Raw genomic sequence first — 11,033 nt, forward strand, 5'->3', positions numbered from 1 at the left:
ATACCTCAGAGTATCCAAAAGACGACATTTACGGCATTCCTTAAGGTATTGTGACATGTTTATTAAAGAAAGCAACTTTAGTACAGAATTTCCTGATAAAATAAGTAGATATAAGTATAATTCATGTGCTAAGAGTCTGGTGAAAAGTAAACAAAGGTTAAGCAGACTCACAAACAAACCGCATAGCCAAATGATATCAAACACAGTTTCCTATCTAGAGTATTTTACTGACCAGCCACTTGCTTGTGAAAATGTACAGCAAGGGTCTAGCAATAGCTATGAAAGGTATACAAATAAAACAACCGACTCCTTTAAATTATTAGTAAACAGTAAAGAGGTTAAGTAATATTTATAAGTAGACATAGTCGCGTATAAAATGTCATGTACAAAATAAAAAAAAAAGAAATATTATTTTGCTTAGAATATACATACCTGGAGGTATCGTGTTGGTGCTTCAGGTTGTAGACACTAAATAGTACTCAATGCTCTCGAGCAGGCTTTTTATAGTATGTATATGGTGGGGTAGTATCAAGGCTTGGTCTTAAGACTTGTTTTTCTAAAAACGTATATCTAACCACAGAATCTGTTGTTGATCGGGTTATGCAAGCTTCTGCATTGATTAAACCTACCAAAGCGGAAAAACAATAGTGATAACTGAAACAGTTTTATAATGACTTAACCAATTATTTATCAAAGTATTGAAACACACCGCAGATAATACGGAAAAGTGCAACAAACAAATGCAAGGACAATAACGATAACGAAAACGTTCCCGCACTTTGAAAAATTGTTTAAAAGATTTTTGTAACACCTTAACCACTTATTTATCAAAGTATTGATTTATCTTCATATAATAGGAAAATGCAGCAAACAAATGCATGGTTAGGACGATACAAAACCAAGATTGTTTTTCGTAAAATACACAATAACAAAAATATTAGTGGTTTACTCCAATGTATATAAGGCCTACCAAGCTGTTTCACAACCATACAAAATGTTCTGCTATAAATGCAAATGTTTATTTTGTTTTTGTCAAGAGACACTAGAGTAAGTTACTATATAAATTCTATTTTATTAGTTATTATTGTTTATTATTTATTATTTTATAGTTATTACACAAAAAATGGGGTTCTGGTACAGCCTCATTGTGGCGGAAGACCTCAAGAAAACGAAGAGTAAGTAAATTTTAATGAATACTGATATTTATACTAACAGACATTTATGTTTACAGAATAGATAAATTAATAGACGGTACTTTAAAGGAGGGCGAGGAGCAGGGGGAGGCAGCTGCTGAAGAGTATGTATATACCACATTTGATTACTTATAGAATTATTGTTTTATTGATTTACAGAACCATCCTGGATATTTTAGGCGAGGAGTCTTTGTATGAGTAAGTATTAAACGTGTTGCAATATGTATAATATAATGCGGCTTTTGTTTCAGGCTTGATGGTTTAGACAGTAACGAAGAGGAGGATGAGGAGGATCAAACAACAACGCCACCACCCCCCAAAAAAAAAAGACGTTTAAATAAAAATTTTAAAAATTTCATGTGTTTATTATTTTACACTTTTACAGTAAAAACTACATATAATAGAACCATTAAATCATTAGAGAATCATTATAGCATTACTGGTAGTAGGTGTGAAAACAATGTTCACAGTGCCAAAGGTAAAATAGCCATCTTCTACGAATACTTCCATCGTTTCACCCTCGTTCACATACAAGTTCTCGATGTAAAATATCTGTCCATCTATAGAAAACTGCAATTGAAGCAAGTCGCCCTCACCATAATTATTACCTAGCCATATCTCACCACTGTAGACGAAATTATTTATTGCGAACGTAATCAACACAAAGTCAAGATCTTGTGTGAATTGAATCAGATTTATGGTAACGAATTGAAAATTTTCAGATAAAATGTTAATTTGAACAAGAAACTCGCACTCAGCCATGTTCAAGCAACCAATAAAGATAAAAGAATATCAAAGACTGTTACATTTTCAGGTCGAAATTCGAAATTTATATCTTTGTTTTGAAACAAACAAGAAACCGCAGTCATTTTGTAAAGGATATCAGATAAGAATGGTATTGTTTAAAAGAAAAATCATAAAAGAGAATCAAATAAAGTGTTAATAGGCCAATGTCTATATACTAACAGACGGATGCAGACTTACACAGAGACACACAGAGTGTAACAGAGGTTTGCAGAACATAGCAGGCGCCATCAGTGGCACGCTAACAGTTCAGACGCCGTCAGCGACATGCAAGCAGAGGGTAGCAGAGGGTAACAGAGGGTAGCAGAGGGTATAAATACAGGAGATGAAAACTATGACATCATTTGTTAAGATGTCGTCAAACAGAGCAGTTCAAGTAAAAAGACTCGCCGCAATTGTGAGGGCAAAGTATAATGATCTCAAAAGGATGCAAATTGATCAAAAAGAGCTACTAGAATCGACGTTAAAACCAGTAACTACACCTCTTAATGAAATACTCAACTACACAAATGAAACCAACACTAATAAAACACCAGATCTCGAAGAAGACGAAGCACAAAATATTCAAACAAAACACCTCACTTCCGAGGAAGTTCGACGTACTCAAGCCGTGAAGGGTAATGATGCCTACCCTTATCTTAAAAAATATATCCAAGATGTGGGGAACATCGACCAAGTATACGGTCCGAGATTTAATTGGTCTACCGGTGACTGGAAGTTTGGAACTCATCCCATTGATTTTGATAAAGATAACATTCAAATGGATTCACACATTTTTAAAGCTACACCTGGTTTATACGAATTGCTTTTTTCCAAAAACCCTCTACAATACACACTAGCCGATCAAAAAATCTACAAATCTATGCTAGATATATCAGGTGCCCACAAGGACGGACGAGGCAGGCTACGTCACCAATCTCACACCGTTAAATACGAAAAAATTATTAAGCCCATGTATCCAGCTAAAAGAAAAAAACCACAGACTTTACATTCTAACGTAAGAAATGACGAATCACGTGACCACGCTGCATCGGAACACCTGTGTAGAAGAAGACCACAGACCGTAAATGGTATTACAAGAAAGGTCGAAATACATGACCACGATGCGTCAATGTCAGTACATCAAAAGTCTAAAAGACACAACAATGTTCAAGATACACCAGACATACAGCAGGAAAATAAAATTCGTATTGAGGATCTGAGTGCAGTCGACAAACAGTTACTTGACGAAGTGGAAAAAATATGGACCCTCTATAACGAAAATAACGATCCAAATATACTTGTAGAAGGCCTCAAAATTCTTTCGAAAAGCGATGCTCTAAATGGAAAAGAAGCAGAAGAAATAATAAGTGAATTGCGTTATCTAGAGCTTATTCATTAATTGTCTCCATCTAGCGGCTACTAAGAAAACGGAATACTTCAGAAGTCATCATCTCACTAACCGACGCCTTCCTTCAAGAATAACATGTAATATGTATTAATTTAACAAATAAAATAATATGGAATTTAGCATGCCTTTTTATTTTCTACATAACCAAAACGCCGCGCCCGCGTCATTATCTAAAAATATCAATGACATCACCTATCTTAACCGTTTGACATAATACCTTGATAAAACACAAGTATGTTTTGCACACGGCACTATCTTTGCCTAAAAGTAGCGATGACGTAATTCTCGTCGACAGGTAAGATCTTGTTAATTTTGCAAAGATTTTCTAGCCGAAGTGCTACGAGTTCTCCCGAAGCGGTACAACGCCCTAAATTTTAATATTATTTTCTGAAAAAATGATCGTCGTTTTTGGCAAAATAGATTTTGTTTTGTTCTAATAATTAATTATAAATGTACATACTTTTATTATTTTGAATAAACTCGGTTTTAATTGCTTTATCACAATATGATAATAGCTAGCCGCAACTCGAAAATATAGATAATTTACAACCGGGATTTCGTAAAAAGACTAACTGATATGTTTTAAATACTTTATACAGCTGTTTTTATGTAAAATTGAAAATAAACACCCCTGTTTTTTCTCAAACAGTACTACCCCTTTTCCTTATCATAGAGTGTCACGTGACCTAGGGTGAAAACGTATAAAAGGCCCGCAAAAGATAATTTACTCTCATTTCTTATCAGTCACCCCTGGCGTTAAGACGTGCTCTCTCTCTTATCAGCTCTTGCTCTTATCAGCCTTTACAGTAAGTGTGCATGTTTTTTGAAAAATAGATATTACATTTTAAATTTTTAGTTTTTTTGAAAAATTGTAAAGTTTTTTGATTTTTAAATTTCTAATTTTGATAATTTTCGAAATGGTTCAAAATTGGTCATTGAAGGTTTTAGCGCGTAGATTCATAACTACATTTTGTGCGTACCTACATAGTTTTCAGCTCTCTTGCGAGCAGCATACAGGCGGTTCTCCTAGCCGCGGCGAAGAGAACTTGAAAACTCTGTTGGAGGATGCGCTGAATGATGCAAAGAAACAGGGTGGCTACAAAAAAGGGGATAAAATCCGCGTAATTGCACGTAATGACAAGTTCAATCACCCTATATCGACAAAAGTGACCACAGAAGACAATATGGATAATTTATTACAACAAGTTGAAAACATATTAACATCTAACGATACTGTTCTTTTGGGTGACACGAAATTCGATATTCAAATTTTCAAGATGCCTAGGGGTAGCGGTCGTCGTAGAATGATAAATTTGTCAGAGGATCGTCGAACCAAAAAGAGCATTACACGGATTGTTAATACTGATAATCTTTGTGGGGCTAGAGCAATCGTAACGGCTCTTACATACATCACAAACGAGATTTTGGGTCACAAATTGATCAAAAGGGATACTCAGAGCATACGTGATGGCCGAACATTACAGACTGTTTTGGCGGAAAAACTTTGTGGTCTATTGGGTGGTTGCTATGTCGACGGCTTTACTTTGGATGATTTTAAGAAGGCCGAAGAACTGTTGAATGTGCAAATTAAGATCATCTGCGCTGAAAATTTCAACACAATCATATACGAGGGTCCCGAAAAAACAAACAAAATTTATCTATATAAAAACGGTAACCACTTCGATGTAATCAACAGTTTGAAAGGGTTGTATGGCACACATTTTTACTGTACAAAGTGCGATACACCTTATCAGGGCTCAAATAAGCACAAGTGCAAGAAAGCACCTCTGTGTACAATCTGCAAGCATCCAGAACACGACTTGTCGACGCACACAAAGATCCTTTGCGAATTATGTAACCGCTTCTGCTTTAATATTGAATGCATGCATAATCACGAAGCAATGTGCAAAGAAGTATTTAAATGTGAAAAGTGCAATAAAGTATGTAAAAGAGCCAATGAGCATGTGTGCGGCTACTCGATGTGCAGGAATTGTAACACATTCGTAGAGATAGCTACGCATCATTGCTATATGATGAAAAAACCCGCCAAAGGAGGAATTTGCGAAGTACCGTGTGTATGTAATAATCGTAGTAATGAAGAAAATATGGGTTGTCGGAAGCATTATAAAACAACTGTTACATGTAAATATCCATGTCAATGCAACGGCCTCTCTAACACACCCATAAACCGTTGCACATATACAGAAAAATATTTATTTTTCGATTATGAAGCAATGCAAGACACAGGTATACACATACCGAACTTGGTAATAGCCCACGATTTTAATGGTAATAAATTTGTTTTCAAAGACAATGATGAGTTCTGTAAATGGTTAATTTCTGAGAAACACAGGGGTTATACAGCAATTGCCCATAACGGGAAAAGTTACGACTCGTATTTTATTTTGAAATACTGTGTAGAAAACACGATAAAACCGTACACCATCTACAATGGGTCAAAACTGATGCTGCTAGAAGTACCTGCTATTAAATTAAAAATAATTGATAGTTCGAATTTCGTGAGCGGTCCTCTGGCAGAATTCCCCAAAACGTTTGGATTGGCAGAGTTGAAGAAGGGGTATTTTCCACATTTTTTTAATGTGCCTGAGAACCAACAATATGTTGGGGCTTTACCAAGCCCTAAATATTATGGTCCCAATACCATGAAAGAGAAGTAACGTACAGCTTTCCTCGAATGGTATGAGGACCATAAAAACGATGAGTTTGATTTTCAGAGGGAGCTACATACCTACTGCGATTCAGATGTAGATATTCTACGAAGAGGTTGTTTGGAATTTCGTAAAAAATTTTTGGGGATCGCTAACATAGACCCGTTCCAATATCTGACCATTGCTAGTGTTTGTATGGCTATATATAGGGCCAAATATCTGCAACCAAATACTATTGGGGTTGTAAAACAGGATCTTAAGGATACGTACAGTGAAGCATCCATAAAGTGGCTCAGTCAGTTTCCAGACGTACAACATGCTCTTAATGGAGGCGAAATTACGATCTGTGGTGCAAAAGTGGATGGCTATGATGCCTGTACAAATACTGTGTACCAGTACCACGGTTGTTTCTGGCATGGCCACCCCGAGTGTTTTGCACCCAACACAATTAATTATGTCAACAATGAGTCAATGAGCAACTTGTACGAACGAACACTGAGGAGAGCCGCACAAATAAAAGAAGCTGGTTACAAATTAGTAGAAATGTGGGAATGTGAATGGTTAAAATCAAAAGAATGTAAAAATGCACCGAGCCCTCAAATTGTTGAACCCTTAAAGCCTCGTGAAGCATTCTTTGGAGGACGAACAAACGCCATAAAACTAAATGTGACTGATAAAAAGCTTAGATATATAGATATTGTATCGCTTTACCCTACTGTACAGTATTATGACCGCTACCCCATTGGCCACCCTGTTAAAATACATGCACCTGAATCATACAACCCCTCGTGGTTTGGCCTAGTACATTGTCAAATACTACCACCTACCAACTTATATCACCCAGTCCTACCTGTCAAAACTGACAAATTAATGTTTCCGTTGTGTAATCAATGCGCCTTGGAAGATTGCGAACATTGTGATCATGATGACTCAGAACGCGCATTAAAAGGTATGTGGACGACTCTAGAGATCAATAAAGCCCTAGAAAAGGGGTATAAAATGTTGAAAGTGTACGAGGTGTGGAATTTTGAACAAACTTCGACGGATTTATTTAAGGGCTATGTCAAAGATTTTATGAAAATAAAATTAGAAACTAGTCCACATACATATGCCTCAAACGAAGAATACGCTCGGGTTGTAAAAGAACAAATGGGCATAGACTTAGACTTGGAGAAGATATCTCCAAATCTTGGTAAACGAGCAGTCGCTAAACTATGCTTGAATAGTCTATGGGGCAAGTTTGGGCAAAGAATGAATATGAAACAGACAGAGTATGTTGTGGACCTCAAAAGATGGTATGAGCTCTTGATGGATGATAAGATTAACATAACTAATGTGATATTTGTTAACGATCATATAGCCCAAGTCTCATATGATTACAAGGACGTATTTGTAGAAGACCCCGCATCTACAAATATTTTTGTGGCTTTATTTACGACAAGTAACGCTCGTCTGAGACTGTACGATATGATTGATAGGTTAGGAGAGGCTGTAGCTTATTTCGACACAGACTCCGTTGTTTATATTGATGATGGCCTAAACACTGTCGAAACAGGTGAAATGTTGGGCGATTGGAGCGATGAGCTTGGGTCAGATGATTATATTGTAGAATGGCAGGCTACTGGACCAAAAAGTTATTACTACAAAACAGTCGAGGGCAAAGAGGTGACTAAAATCAAAGGCTTTACTTTAAACTACGAGAACAGCCTAGTACTCAAAGCCTCCGCTATGACTGCTATCATACACGACCCCACCAAACAAATCAAGCTCACATATGACCAAATATGCCGCGATGTCCACACTAAAGACATAGTGACGAAAAAAAGGGTATCGAAGACATTCAAGATGGACTACAAAAAACGAAAAATTGTACATAATGATGAGTGTATGGATACCCTGCCTCTAGGCTACAAGGCCTCTTAGATTGCTGTTAATAGTGTGTCACATGTCAAAATCTCTTCATTCACAGTTGAACACTCATAGAGTACACACGTATCAAAATGTGGTCTGTAAATATTATAAATCAACGAGAAATTAAAAAATTCAATGCTCATCAGTGCACTTTCCAACTGTGCTGTGAAAACTATGTAGGTGGTGGTCTTAATCAAGACTCTTTGAAAAAGAAATTAGACTCTGCTCTTAACGATATAAAAAAGCAAATTGGCTACAAAAAGGGTGACAGAATCCGTATTGTGGCGTTAAATGACAATTTCAATCATCCTATTTCGACAACAACTAGTGCAGATGTCAATATGGCAAAAATGTTAGAACAAATTGAAAATGTAGCCAGTTCCAATGCTTACATACAACTTAAAGACACTAAATTCGACATTCAAATCTTAAAAATGCCTCGCTAATTACTTTTTTATGTAAAATGATTTGTTTTGAAAATTATCATTCAATTTAAAAAACATCAACAATATTCAAAATTTCAGAATGTTATCTTATTTTCAATGTTAAAAAATGCTATCTACCATTTTTAAAAAATATTTAAGAGCTACTGTACTTTTTTGCATAGGTTATATTTTGACATTATCCACGCTTTGTTTATGAAGAATATCTACATATTTAAGTGTAAAAACCTTTTAGCTTTAATCCCTGATAACCTTCCCAAGAGTCAGTACTATTTAGTCAGTGGTAGACTACCCCAAAGTAGTAGCCGTTGAACTAAGGTCTGACCACACCTCTGTATAATAAAAATCTTAAAAGATGCTCAGATAAATCACCAAAAGATATCTGTTATGAGTCACTGGCTACTTAATGAACCTGTCTGGTTAACTCCGGAGCTATGTGTTTGTTAGCTGCCTGATACCCAAAAGATACTCTGCACAGATCACTAAAAGATATTTACTGAGCCTTACCTTGAACTAAGCCCTGACCACACCTCTGTATAATAAAAAATCTTAAAAGATGCTCAGATAAATCACCAAAAGATATCTGCTATGAGTCACTGTCTACTTAATGAACCGGTCTGGTTAACTCCGGAGCTATGTGTTCGTTAGCGGCCTGATACCCAAAAGATACTCTGCACAGATCACTAAAAGATATTTACTGGGCCTTACACTACTTATATGTGATTTCTACATAAGCAAAGCATGGATGGGCCCAAATACCGTAGGCCTGTCTTATGTCTTTCTATGCTCTGTATATTGAGACATATGGCGGGGAATCTTAACGAGGCCGTAAGCATCTCCAATACTTCAATATTCTTTGATATATCCACGAATATGTCATATAATGTTGACGTATTGCCTCCTGGGTAGGCCTTGGAAAGAGATGTAACATTACTTAGGGCTATTATATTTACTTAAGTTTTATAAACACCCTGTACAAGAACATTTTGGTTAAACCTATATGTAAAATCTTCATTTTATCCGCCCTGTATAATAATTTTTGTTATTTATCTATTATTTATAATCTCTTTATTCTTAATGTAAAAACAATTACTAAACATTTGGTATTTCTTTTAATTATTATGTAAAATAAATTCATACTATTAGAAGATCGACAATTCTCAAACAAACAACAGGAAATTGTTATCTAATAATAATAAATTGATAAATTTATTATTTTGTCCGCATATTGCACAAACTTATGACTTCTGATACTTACAACAATCAAATTTTACATATTTTTATATTCTTTTCTTTAAAGCAAAAATTTACAATCATTTGCTTACCCTTAGTTATTCAGCGTCTAACGTTGTCAATTGTTGTTGTTGTTGATTTCCAAATATTAATTACGGAGGGCACTGATGCTTCATGTTCGGCTTCTCATCTAAAATTATAAGTTTACAGAATTTGTACAATGCTTGTACTGTGTAATATTTTTTCTAGGTACTCGTGTATTCTTTCTTTTACATTTAAAAACGTTTTTTATTAAACAAATAGCGTGACTTTGTTGCGCATGCTCATTAGACATTTGGGACATCTGCATATTGGACATTTTGCAAAAAAAAAAACCTTCGTAGACATTTTATTTACGTGCTTGTTAAAAACCAGGCACATTTATGGTATTTGTTAAAAAATAGGCATGCTTAATGCAGAATAACAATATCTTACCTTAGTATCTGTATACTTCGTCTATTCCTGTCGGTCTTTACGCCTTAGTTTTTGACAATTTAGAACTTTATGGGCTTTTTATCCCTTTGGTATACTCTGTAAGCAAAAGTAAAACTGTTTTAATCTCTTAATTATTTTACCACGTTTTGAAATATTTTGCCGGTACAACCGCCATTTTGTACATGTGTATTAAATCTACATTTTTTACAAAATACATGCTAGCGCTTTTACCTTCCTTACGTTTTTGAATCGTTTTAGACACCAGTCATTGAATAATAATAATAGTTCTTATTACTTACCTCTGTTTTCTTCTGTTAATCCTTGTTCTTGGTAGGTCCTTACAGGCATATAAATGTATATTTACATATTTTTTCACAAAATTTTTACATTTTGCCACATTTTTCTGATTTTTTACACTATAATCCATAACACGCACATTTCTTTGAAAAATATTATTTAAAATGAAACGATGAAGTCTTCGCTGTTGTTCTACACCTAGATAACAGTTTGCGGTTTTGGCGATATCGCAACCTGCTTACAACTTTATCAATTTTCACGTATTTTTTCTGCTTTTCATAAATAAAAGTATTGCATTTCGATATAGGGATATAAACTATTTGTTTATATTACGCTTACAATACCACAGAACTTTTGTGGTCTTCTGCAGCACTGATATTTAACCTAATCTTTACTAATTTGTAAATAACCGAATTAGATACTCGATTCAAAACATAATTCGTTACAACTAAAAACTGTTTTTGTTAAAAATACTTTCTCTTTATCGTACTTTGAGTTTGCGGCATTTCATATTTAACACACAAGTTTAAAAATATGGCTGCAATAAACATATCGACAACCTTGACGTTATTGTTGTTTTACCGATGCACCGACACATCGGGACGCGACCCATCGGACG

At 35.2% G+C, this 11,033-nt stretch overlaps 1 long non-coding RNA gene across 1 annotated transcript; it reads right to left on the reverse strand.

Annotated features, from left to right (window-relative positions):
• Nucleotides 1-437: 437 nt before the first annotated feature.
• LOC140431274 (uncharacterized) lies at nucleotides 438-10,615 on the reverse strand. Its single transcript, XR_011949649.1, has 4 exons — nucleotides 10,417-10,615; nucleotides 10,118-10,213; nucleotides 9,736-9,833; nucleotides 438-625 (listed from the first exon to the last, which is right to left on the reverse strand). It is a non-coding gene; the product is annotated as an uncharacterized lncRNA (long non-coding RNA).
• Between the last annotated feature and the right edge of the window lie 418 nt (nucleotides 10,616-11,033).

Source organism: Diabrotica undecimpunctata, unplaced genomic scaffold (assembly GCF_040954645.1).
Source record: "Diabrotica undecimpunctata isolate CICGRU unplaced genomic scaffold, icDiaUnde3 ctg00000606.1, whole genome shotgun sequence".
Classification (NCBI taxonomy): Eukaryota; Metazoa; Arthropoda; class Insecta; order Coleoptera; family Chrysomelidae; genus Diabrotica; species Diabrotica undecimpunctata.